Source organism: Crocuta crocuta, unplaced genomic scaffold (assembly GCF_008692635.1).
Source record: "Crocuta crocuta isolate KB4526 unplaced genomic scaffold, BGI_CrCroc_1.0 scaffold16, whole genome shotgun sequence".
NCBI lineage: Eukaryota > Metazoa > Chordata > Mammalia > Carnivora > Hyaenidae > Crocuta > Crocuta crocuta.
Genome location: NW_027531893.1, coordinates 6,788,447 through 6,800,689, shown reverse-complemented (window position 1 = coordinate 6,800,689; position 12,243 = coordinate 6,788,447).

The window sequence follows — 12,243 nt, the reverse complement described above, 5'->3', positions numbered from 1 at the left end:
CATGGTGTAGATAAACCACATCTTCTTCATCCATTCGTCAGCGGATGGACATTTAAGCTCTTTCCATAATTTGGCTAGAGAGGGAGAGAGGCAAACCATAAGAGACTCTTAAATACTGAGAACAAACTGAGGGGGAATGGGGGTTGGGGGAGGGGGGAAAGTGGGTGATGGGCATGGGGGAGGGCACTGGTTGGGATGAGCACTGGGTGTTGTATGTAAGCGATGAGCCACAGGAATCTACCCCCAAAGCGAAGAGCACACTTTACACACTGTATGTTAGCCAAATTGACAATAAATTATATTAAAAAAATTTTTTAATAAAAAAGTAAAGTTACATTTAAAAAACGAGGATAATTACACGTTACCCCTCAGGGATTGTTGTAAATGCACTAAGCGTGCAGGAAGTCAACCCAATGCATCCATTAACCACCATCATTATTTTTGACACTTCTGCCCAAACGACGCTAGGGATACCTTATTACGTGTCATAGAAACAGATTGTAAGTATCCTATGGGTCGCGACCTCACGGACCTGTCACCTCCGATAATCCTCCATGGGAGGGAGACTCAAAACTCTGGAAGAAGAAGGACAGGCCAGTCCTCAGAGACCAACCCCCCTCAGACCAGACACAGCCACAGGGCACAGCTACCTGTCTGTGCATTTCCTGGCGGGGACAGAGCTGAGAATGTTTGATAACATTTATCAGGACACACACACACACACACACACACACACTGCTGTTTTTCACTATGCAATTGAGGCCGCGCGGTGACGTGGAGAGGCAAGCGCTCGGGGCCCAGACAAGGCCGTGCTCAGGGCGCACCTCTGTCACTTTCCAAGTGTTGACTCCCACTTACCCATTCCAGCTTTCTGACCCTCAGTTTCCACATCTGTAAAATGGGCCTAGTCCTAGTGCCTGCATCAGAGGGCTTCTGGGAGGAAAAAATTTTAAATATATAAGGACTTAGGACAGCGCCTGTCACGGTTTGTTTTCTATCCTCTCCCGAAAAAGACACGCCGCAGTTCTAGCCCCAGCACCTCAAAGTGTGACCTTGTTTGGAGACAGGGTCTTCACAGAGGTCATCAAATTAAGATGAAGTCACGAGGGCCGGCACTAAATCAATATGATTACTGTCCTTATAAAGAGGGGATATTTGGACACAGAGATGGACAGACAGACATACAGAGAGGACACCAGACGAGGGAAGGCAGAGATCGGGATGATGTGGCAGAAAACAGGCTTGGCACAGGTTGCTGGCAAACCCCCAGGAGCCAGGAGAGAGGTGTGAGCAGATCCCTCACGGAGTGGGAAGGAGCCAGACCCGCCGAGACCTTCACCCCGCACTTCCGGGCTCCAGATCCGTGAGAGAATACGTTTCTGTGCTTTCAGACACTCAGTCTGTGGGGCGTTGTTGCAGCAGTCCAAGTCAGTGAAAACAGTGCCTTACACATAGTAGGGACTCAACAGATGGGGGCTTTTGTGATGATTTGCTGTGTATACCATAGAGATGGCAGGTGAGGGTGCCTGGGGGGCTCAGCTGAGCAGCTGGCTTTGGCTCAGGTCATGGTCTCAGGGTTCACAGGTTTGAGTCCCGGCTCTGCACTGTGTCATTGCAGAGGCTGCTTGGAATTCTGTCTCCCTCTGTCTCTGCCCCTCCTCTGCTCATGCTCTCTCTCTCTCTTTGTCTCTCTAAATAAATAAACTAAAATAAAAAGAATAAATATTAATAAAATAATATTTACATATGTGTTATATATTATTATATCTTGTATATTTTTATTAAAATAATAAAATACATTAAATAAATACAAAAAATTTTAAATGAGTTCCTGAACCCAGCAATGGCTGATTTATGCTAAAAGACGTGACAACGCATGAGGGGAATCTCCCACCAAATGGAAGGAAAAGCTGGGGAAGCCAGGCCCTGAAAGGGCCCGGGCCAGAGAGGCTCAGGAAGTTTGGGGCGGGGAAACAAAGAGCTTCTGCAAAGCACTGTTTTAAAAAGGAGTAAACCCCATTCCCCCAGGCATTTTCCTTCCTAGTGTTCTGTATTTGGAGGCAAATTCCAGAAACCGGAGCTTATCTGGAGCTTATCTGCCAGGCCTACCTCACTGCGGGTGGGTGGCCCCCCTTGATCGNCAAAGCCTTGTCTTAGAAAGGAGTAAACCCCATTCCCCCAGGCATTTTCCTTCCTAGTGTTCTGTATTTGGAGGCAAATTCCAGAAACCGGAGCTTATCTGGAGCTTATCTGCCAGGCCTACCTCACTGCGGGTGGGTGGCCCCCCTTGATCGACAGCCTCTCTAATACTCTGCTCTGAAAGGGTGGTTCTCCTACAAAGGAGGGGAGGGGGTGCTGGGCAGCCTGAGACCCAGATGCCAGCGGCCAGTCCTCTCCCCCGGAGGCCAGCCTGCCGTCCCCTCGCCAGGACCAGGCTCTCCTTCTGTGCTTTTGCACAGAATGCCCTTCCTCCTGACTCCCCCACGGACGAATTCCTACCTGCTCTCCCTGTTTCAGGGTCCCCCCACTCCCCTGCCAGGCTGAATGAGGGGCAATCTGTGCTCACTTCTGGAGGCTTCTGGAGAGAGCTCTGCCTTCTTTCTCCTGCTTCTCCAGTCCCTAGGCAGCCCCTAGCCAGCCCGCCCATGTGCCAGCTCAATATATATCGACTTTTTGCATGACTCTGGTCCTTAGTCCTGTTCTGTGGGGGGATGTTAGCCACGAGCGAAGAAGACATCCTGTGCAAAAACAACATTTTCGATTTCTTCTTTCCCAGGTGGGTAAATGTGTTACCGACAGAGCAGCGCTGAGCTCCGTGGAGAAGGAGAGATGATGGGGGGGAGGGAAGGAGGGGGACTCAGCGGGGTGGGCTGGTAGGAAGGGCTGCGGGTAAATGGGGGGGTGCATGGTGTCAGAGATAAGCAGGCTTCCACAGGAGCCGGGATGGGGAGGCTGGAGTGCCGACAGGGGCGGGGGTGGGTACCCACACGCTGCGGGACCCAGAGTGGGGTAACCAGAAACGACAGCTGCCCCAGGGGGAGCCAATGTGCTGTGGCCACAAAGGTCAGGGCTTTGGCAATGTTTGGATTCAAGTCCTGACCTTTGCTAACGAGCTTTGTGACTTTGGGCCAGTTATTAATGATTCTGAGCCTCAGTTTCCTTCATCTGTAACGTGGGGTCCATGCCCACCTGACAGGGTTCTTTTAGGGACTCAATGAAACAGCCCAGTTTGGTGCCTGGTATATACTAGTTGCTCAACAAACACAGATTCCTCACTTCAGCCCCTGAAGAGTCGTAGAGAACCAGTCAGCAAAAATCCAGCAGGCCTGCCTGCTTTTGTAAGTAAGCTTTTACTGGAACACGGCCCTGCCCACTCATTTGCAACTGTTCACAGTTGCTTGTGCTACAACCACAGAGAGTGTAACTAACAGGTGTGATACAGTCAGCGCCAGGAATGCCTGAAATATTTACCGTTCTGGTCCCGTAAGCAAATCTTGAACCACGCTGAACTCAATGCTGGTTGAGCCTTTATCTATGCAGGGATCTCAGCTCTCTCTAGATTTTCACTGGTGTGTTGCCGTGGACGAGAGTCTACGGATACACACAAATGCTGGACTGGTCAGGCCGGCCAGCCCAGTATGTGCTCGGCTAGGCAAGCATTTCTGTAGATGGATAACCTGTAATTCTGCTCAGTCACGGCCGAGGTTGGCGGAGGCCGGGCTTGTCTGGCCTGTGTCTAGACGCCTTCTTTTCCCCGGGCCGTTGTAGCCACGAGATACTTGTTTATGCTGGAAAAATGCTTCTGGACAAAAAAATGCCAGGGCCAGGGAGAAGGGGGGTGGGGACGGTGGTTAATGCGCTTACGGTAAAAGGCAAATGGGCATCCATGATGCTTTTTTCTTTTTTCAGAAGGGAGGCCTTGGGGAGGTTTTAGACATTCAGATGAGCTCTGGATGGACATAACTAACGGGCTGAACTAAAAAAGCTTCAAGCTCAGCTACTATTTTTGTCTCGTTGATCCGGACTACAGGCCAAACTGGCCACCGAGCTTCTGTCCCTTGTGTTTTACGCGTGTGGATATCGCTCTGGGGAGCGGTGGGGGAGGGTGTAGCTCCCCGTCACGTGGCGTGACGGTGAGTCCCCACCTTACTGGGCTCGTGCTGGGCACCCCCCGCTCCCCCGAAGGTGTCCACGCCCTAATCCCTGTGACTATGTTACTTTCCACGGCAAAGGGGATTTTAGAGATGTGATTAAGGCAAGGGTCTCCAGTGAAGACGGGAGACGTTCCCGCATTTTCTGGGTGTGCTCAGTGTGATCACAAGGGTCCTTGTACAAGCCAGGCAGGGGAGGGTCAGAGGGAGGGAGCTTGAAGACACAGGCAGAGGTCAGAGAGGAGACGAGATGCCCCAGTACCTGCTTTGACAATGGAGGGACCACAAACTGACGAAAGCCTGGGGCTCTGGAAGCTGCAAATGGCAAGGAAATGAATCACCCGGAGCCTCTAGAAGTAGTGAGTCCTTGACATTTGCTTGGGGAATCGGATTTCAGACTCTGCACCTGAAAGAGGTGAATCTGTGTTATTTTGAGCCACTAACCTCATGATGATTTGACACAGCGGCCACGGGCAAGTCCTGCGGGTTCGTTGTGAAGCTGAGTCCTTGGCAGCGTGACGGAGGTGAGGGGCAGCCCCCAGTGGAGGTGAGGGGCTACCCGGACACCCGGGTGGGACAGACGGCGGCTGTCATCAATGGTATGATTTTGGTCGACTTCCGTGCCCACACGTGCATTTTCCGTGGCCCCAGGACACTGTGAGGTCCTCAGGAGAGGGGGGGACCCACCCCGATTCATGTCGTTTCCTCAGTGCCTGGCACACAGTAGCTGCTCAGCTCGTTAGAGCTTGCCGGGCTGGACAGACATGTGGCCACGCTCTTGTCCTCTGTGGGGGCTTGAGTAGCTATGCCCTTTCTTTTTGGGTCCCCCGTTCCTCCTCTGGCTGACGCTGTGGTGTCTCCTGTGCTGAGACATATCTCTCCCAGTCTCTGCTGCACATCCTCGCCGGGGAAGGGAGGGGCCGTGGCCCCACAGCAGGCAGTTTCAAGGGCACGTGACCTTGGAGATCCGGCTGGGTCCAGACACACCCCTCGTGCTGTTCAGAATCTCAATCAGTGAGTTTCTGGCCCGGCCTTTGCTTGCCCTGGCCTCGGAGGGCTGGGGGGAGCTGCCCGGAGGCGGCCGGCCAGCACTGAGGAGGCAGTTCTGGCCCTCATGATCTGGAGAGGCGCTTTCAGGGCACAGGGCTGGGGCAGCCTGTTTAGATCCACACCTGGATGGTATGAATACGTCTGTGTTTAGAGCCGGGCCCGGGTTGGAAGGCTGGGTCCACGCCTTCGTAGCTGCGGGACCTTGCTGGGTCAGACTGAGCTGCCACGCGTGTCTGCACGGCAGGCACCCACGCCAACAGCTGGAACTAACACTCACCGGCTGTGTCCGTGAGCTACCCGGGTCTCTGCTCAGAGCTTCGCTTGCCCGATTCCAGGTCACACCTTTGCAACCCCAAGGTCGGGGCATCTTATACCTTTTCTACAGATGGAGAAGTTGAGGCTTGGTGAGGCTTTGGGACCTTGCCCAGGTCCCAGACTAGGAAGGGCTGCAGGCTGGGTTTGCACCCGTGGTCTGTCTGCAGCGCCCCTGGGCTGGTGACCGAACCCCCACCTCTGGCCGGGCGACACCCCTCTCCCCGTACCCCTCCCCGGATGGCAGCGTTACAGAGGTGAGGAGGTGGAGCCACCGCGTCTGGCACTTGGCAGACGTCCACTTTCCACGGGCGGTGCTGTTGCCACTACTGTCATCCGGGTTATTGTATCCACCTTTACCTTCTCTCCCTGCTCAGGGTTCCTGAGCTCCTCCCTCCCGCTGCCTTCTGTTCAGGCCTGGGTGAGTCCAGGATGTGGCTTTTACAAATTTGCACACATATATGCATATATATATTCAGGTGTACATGCACTGAATATATATATAATATACACATATACATATATATTCAGTATATCTACAGACTTGTGTGACCATCATCACTTGCTTCACCCCCAAAAGCAACTTCATGCCCCTTTGTAGTCCTTACTCACCCCCCTCCCCCCCATGACAGTCACTTTTCTATGTCAACTTGACTGGCCACATTCAACACTTTTTCCTGGGTGTGTGGATGAGGGTGGTCCCAGATGGGATCAGCATCTGTTAAGAGGGTAAATCTCAGGTTAAATGTTCTTACACAAAACAAAAACAACACCGTAACCAAAAACAAAAGGGCACAAGGAAAGTTTTCAGGAAGGCGAGCGTTATGTTTTTGGCCTGGATTGTGGTGATGGTAACACAAGCGTATATGTATCTCTAAACTCACTGAATCGTGTAACTTAATCTCATGCAGGTCTTACGTACATCGGTTGTACCATTTATGAAATGGATGGGGGGGGGCTGTGTGTTTCTCTGATGGGATGGATGTGAAGACTTAAAAAGGAAAAACACCTGGGGTGCCTGGGTAGCTCAGTCAGTTAAGCATCTGACTTCAGCGTCAGCTCGGGTCATGATCTCATGGTCCGTGAGTTCGAGCCCCTCGTCAGGCTCTGTGCAGACAGCTCAGAGCTTGAAGCCTGCTTTGGATTCCGTGTCTCCCTCCCTCTCTCTCTCTCTCTCTCTGCCAGTCCCCTGCTCATACTCTCTGTCTCAAAAATTAAAAAACATTAAAAAAAAAAGGGGGGGGGACACACCTGATGTGCCTGCCACATTGTAACAGTTTAGCATGTAAACTATTCCCGGAGTAGATTTCCGGGAGAGGATTTTACCAGCTCCTTTTGCAGATGAGGAAGCCCAGGCTCAGAGAGAAGTAACCAGTTCTGGATCTTCGGGCAGACTGGCGGCGCGGGAGGCCAGACTGGCTTCTGGTCCCAAAGCTCTCCCTACCACATTGCTTCTGGAAGCAGGTTCTCTCTGGCCAGGGGAGTTTTATTCCGATTTGGGAAGATGTTCCCTTGAAATGGAGAGAAAAGGCAGCCTGCCTTCACGCTGGGACGTAATGGGGAAGTTAGACCAGTGGGTTACTGATCCCTTTTCACTCACGGCTAATTGTCGCCTAGGGTTGGACAAGCGGCAGCTGGCTCCCGCTCTGTGTCTAAGGGACTGGTGGAGGCTTTGCACTTAGATGGTTATGAACAGGCCAGGTCTGTGGACTCCAGTTGGCCAGCAGAACACCATGGCCTCATGAAAGTTAATAAACAGACCATTTCTCTCTAGTGCCATAATCTTAACAACTACACAGATATTCTGGCTATGTGTCTACAGCCCCGAGTTTCTTCCTTATGGGTTTGCCACATGGAATAAATTCCGTGCTTGCAAGAAGAGACCGTTGGGCAGAATTCACTTATTAAATCAACAAATCATCACACATCTACTGTGTATGGCGCACGAACCTAAAAGCCAGTAATACGCATTGGGTGGAACGAATGTAATCCCTGTCTGCCTCGGTTCACGAAGCATTTAGCTGCAAACACAGACAATCCTGAAATGGTGGCTTCAACAGACTGGGGCTTATTTTTATCATCAGAGGGTATCCTGGAGGTAGGCGATTCAAGGATGGGGCAGGTGTTCAATGCTATTGGAGACTGTGAGTCTGTGTCTTCTTGGTTTTGCCGAGCAAGGAGCTTTATCCCCATGGCTGCAATATGGCTGCTGTACTTCCAGACATCACATCTGCATTCCAAGTGAACCAAAAGCCTTCTCCTCCCAAGGTCTTTTTTTTTTTTTTTTTTTTTTCTTTTAAACCTTGGGCCTCACCTTCCTAACAGACTCTACTTCTACCTCATCGGTCAGAGTTTTGTCACATAGCCACCGCTGGCTGGGACGTGCAGGGGGAGCTGGATCAGGGTGGTGTTGAATGAGCTCTCCTATAGTATCTACCATACTGCCTGACTGTCCAAAGGAGTAGGCAGACAGGTAACAGGTGACTTCGTTGTTAATCAGTAGTTACTGCTGGAGAGTCTCAGCGCGTGTCTTAGGTTAGGTCTCTTGAGGTAGACCCCGAGGTCGGGATTTGAGGGCAAGTAGTTTTATTTTGGGGGGTGGTCCCAGGACACAATGGTACAAGTGGGGGGATTAAGGTGGAGAGGGAAGGAAACCAGAGGAAGCCGTGCCATCGAGCAGGTCACCGTGCTGGGGAGCTGGGGCTCACCTGCACTGAGGACCTCAGAGCTTCCTCCTCCAAGGGCTGAGAGAGCCGGCCCCTCCCGTCCGTGGCTGTTCCTGGGGCCTTCGCTCTCCAGCAAGTCCAGCCCTTCTCACCCCGGGGAGAACGGTCCACACATGCAGAGTCGCTGGCGTGCCGCCGGATGCGCAGACACGAGCTGGGGACTGGAGTGCGGGAGTCAATATGGTGGGACATTCATCACACCGTAACCAGCATATCGTAAGTGCCTTTAACCTAAGCTGGGGTTTAGCTAAACCTTTTCCGAAGAAGAAATTTTTGAGACCAAACAAAAAGAAAAAAAAAGGGGAGGTAACAGTGTTCCAGTTAAAGGGAACAGCATGTGTGAGGATCCAGAGGCGGGGAAGAACTTCACGTGTTCAAGGCCTGGGCATGGCAGGCAGGCGGGGCCTCAGGCCCGCAGAGCTGCACGCATCTAGGGTCCACTAATTACAAAATGCTTCCTTGCCCGTGATGCCTGGGGCTGTGTAACGAGAGGTGATCTTTCTTCTCCATGTCCTGACATCGTCCCTCCTTTCTGCCCTTCTTCTCTTAAAAGATATTTCCTCCTTGGGGCACCCGGGTGGCTCAGTCATTTAAGCGTCCGACTCTTGGTTTCAGCTCAGGGTGTGATGTCCTGGTTTGTGGGATCGAGCTCTGCGCCGATAGCTTGAAGCCTGCTTGGGATTCTCTCTCTTTCGCTCCCTCTCTGCCCCTCCTCTGCTCATGCTCTCTGTCTCTCTCTCAAAAAAAATAAACTCTAAAAAATGAAACAAACATATCTCCCTACATTCTTAAATTGCAACCCCCTGCCCACATATACTGATGGAAACGTTGCTCTTACCCTGCAGAGGTTACAAGGTGCTTTTACATCCACCGTCCTCACCCACTCATCCCATCATCCCCATTTTACAGCAGAGGAAACTGAGGCTCAGAGCAGGAAGGCAACTTCTCTGGGCTCTCAGAGCCTGTAAGACGCTGATCTAAGACTCAAAATCAGCCTCCGGAACCCCCTCTCCGATGCTGTTCTCCACCACTCCCGGCCCCAGCATGGTGCCCGGGGTGGCTTTAACTCTAAATGCTGTGGTTTGTTTGGATTCTGCCTCGGGAGCCTTCCAATTTCATCTCTTCAGTTGACTGGCTGAGTAATGATATCACCCAGTGTTTGATGTGCTTCCCCCTTTGCCTATTTATTGAAAAACATTAGTGTCTGTTATTTTTTAAGAGTGACTGAGCACGATTAGGTAGATTATATTAAAATCCTCAGGAAGAACAGAATGATGAAAACCAACAAAGTTATCCTGGAGGAAGGGAGACCTGGTGAGGGCACATGCACAGGCTGCCGTAGGGGGCGCTTCTGTGTTGCTCTGCCATCGCCCTTTCTCCGCGTGCTGGTAATGGCACCTTGGTTTTCCTCTGGGGAGCCACCTGATTTTGCCAGATAAGATAAAGGATGCTCAGATAAAATTTGAACTTCAGATTGGAAAACGACAGCAATTTGTGAGTGTCTGCGTGTAAGTATAGCCCGAATATTGCACGGTAGATACTTATGTTGTAAATCTATTCATTGTTTATCTGAAATTCAAATTTGACTTCACCTGCTGCATTTGATAGCCATGACACCTCGTGACACCCCTTAGCTCAAATGTTGGGGTGAAATTGATCCACCCTAACTTGGGTCCAGGAGAGGGCAGGTGATCTAGACTTGGCCATCATGGCATTTTATGCCTCCCACCCACAGAGATTGGTCAGAGAGGGGGATACCAGCTTCAGTTTGGGAAATCTGTGGGGCACCATTGAAAAGGAGATTCTTTCTTCTGGCTGGGGTGGCTAATCTGGGACAGGCAGCCCCCGGGGTGGGGTCCGACGAGTGAGAGTCTGCATAAAAATGAAGCCAAGAGAGAGGAGAACAGCAACAGAGAGACAGAGAGAGAAGAGAGTTGAGCTTAAAGACATCACTGGTGGGCCTGGGACCGGCCGCACTGAATTTCGCCTTCATCCTGCCTCCCTCGTGCTGATGGGACAGTTGAGGGCTGATCCGATGATGCTGTGCGTGAGGACACAGTGACAGCGCCATGGAAGTGAAAAGCAGTGGCTTCAGTTGGGGATGGCTGTGGGAAAGGTCCGTCCTCACCATGGCGGTGGAGGAAGGAGTGACGGAGTGGAATGGTGTGCACACTCAAGGCGAGGGTATGTTCTTGCTGGTGACACGCTGTGCAGGGTGCTGCTGCTGCGAATGAAGAAGATGAAGATGCCAGTGATGGAGGTCAGGACGGTGTTGGTAAGGAGAGTAAAGGAACAAGGACAACAGTAATTCTCGACCCGTCCGTCACCAAGTCTTATCAATTCTTCCCTCCTCAAAATTTCAAGTTACCCATTCACTTCACTGTCTGTGTACTGCTGTCACCACCCTAGCCCAAGCCACCAGCAGCTCTTGCTGCTTCTACTGCTGTGTCCTTCTAACTGACCTCCTTGCTGCCCCTCCGTACGGTCTATGCTCCACACTAAAGCCTGTGTGGAGCGTGAAATTTAAAAAAAAAAAAAAAGAAAAGAAAGTTAAAGTTTCACTTCTCCGCTCAAAGCCAGTCAGCGCCTTCAACCAGAATCCAAATGCTCCATCGTGGCCTCACGACTGGAGTGACCTGGCCCCTACCTGTTCCCCAATCTCATGGCCTCTCCTAGCTCCTATGTTCTCCTCCGATTATTCTTCTTTTGGTTTTTCTAGAATATACTAAACCCATCGTGCAAATCATCCCCTAGGTATGAAATGCCTTTCCGTGCTTCCTGTGTCACGTCATGTCACCTCCTAGATTCCAAATCCAAGTGACCTTCCCCTGGTAGTTTCTCTCACGCCACGCTGTCCTAAGGACACTCTGTTGAGCGATTCTCTCTCCAGTTTATCAGTTGTAGAGTCTTGGCACGAGGTTTCTTTAAGAATGTGTTGCAGGGGTGCTGTGGCTCCTACGGATGGTCACCCTCAGCACCCAGAGCCCTCCCCCATGCACCCGGGGGTGCCGCACAAATAGGGTTATTTTCCCTTTGTGNCGAACCGCGAGATCATGACCCAAGCGAAAGTCGGACGCTTAACCGACTAAGCCACCCAGGCGCCCCTACACCATCCACTTCTTAATGGCAGGGGCTGTCTGGGGTGCCCACGCCTATATTTTTAACACAAGCTATAAGTGTCTGAGACATAGTAGGCGCTCAAGAGGTATTTCTTGAAAGAATGAAAGGTGGTGGGGTTGATAAAGATGGTGGTGATGATAACGAAGCGGATGGTGATGGTGGTGATGGTGATAATGGTGTTCATAGTGTTGATGGTGATGGTGATGATGGTGGTGATGGTGGTGGTGGTGGTGGTGATGGTGGTGGTGGTGGTGGAGGCAGTGATGGAGATCTTTCACAAAGAGGTGGAAGAGGTGGTAGACTCAGGATGTGGCCTTGTCTATCACTTTAAAAAACTTGCATGAAAAATGGATCTGCTTTCTGCCTCCGTAGTCTCCCTAGAACTGTGGACGGAAGGAGGACTTCGGAGAACACACATGGAGCTGGAGGAAGATGGGCTACTGAANCACTCCTCTGCCTTACCCTCCCAGGTCCTGCCTTCCACCGCCCAGAACTTCCATACTCGTCTGGAGGAGGGTTGGGGAGCCGGAGGGGGAGCGGTGGGAAGGGCAGCGCGGGCAGGCTCCGAGCTCTGTGACTGGAGCCGGAGGTTCTGGGGGCTCCAGGGTGGNGGGAGAGGACACCGGCTTTGGAGCCCTCCTCCAAAGAGCGGGGCCAGGGCACTGCGGAGGGGGCGCCCGGGTCCGGAGAAGGGCGTGCGGTTAGGGGCAGGGGCGGGGCCTCTCTGGCTCCGCAGGTGACAAGCTGTGTGGTCTAGGATTCTTTCGACAAATGTTGATCCCAAGCTTTCTATGTGCCAGGCGTCACGCTGACGATTAAGACCCAGGCCATGCCCGCCAGCAGTCACATTTCAGGGTGACAAGCAGCGGCGGGGGGGGGGGGGG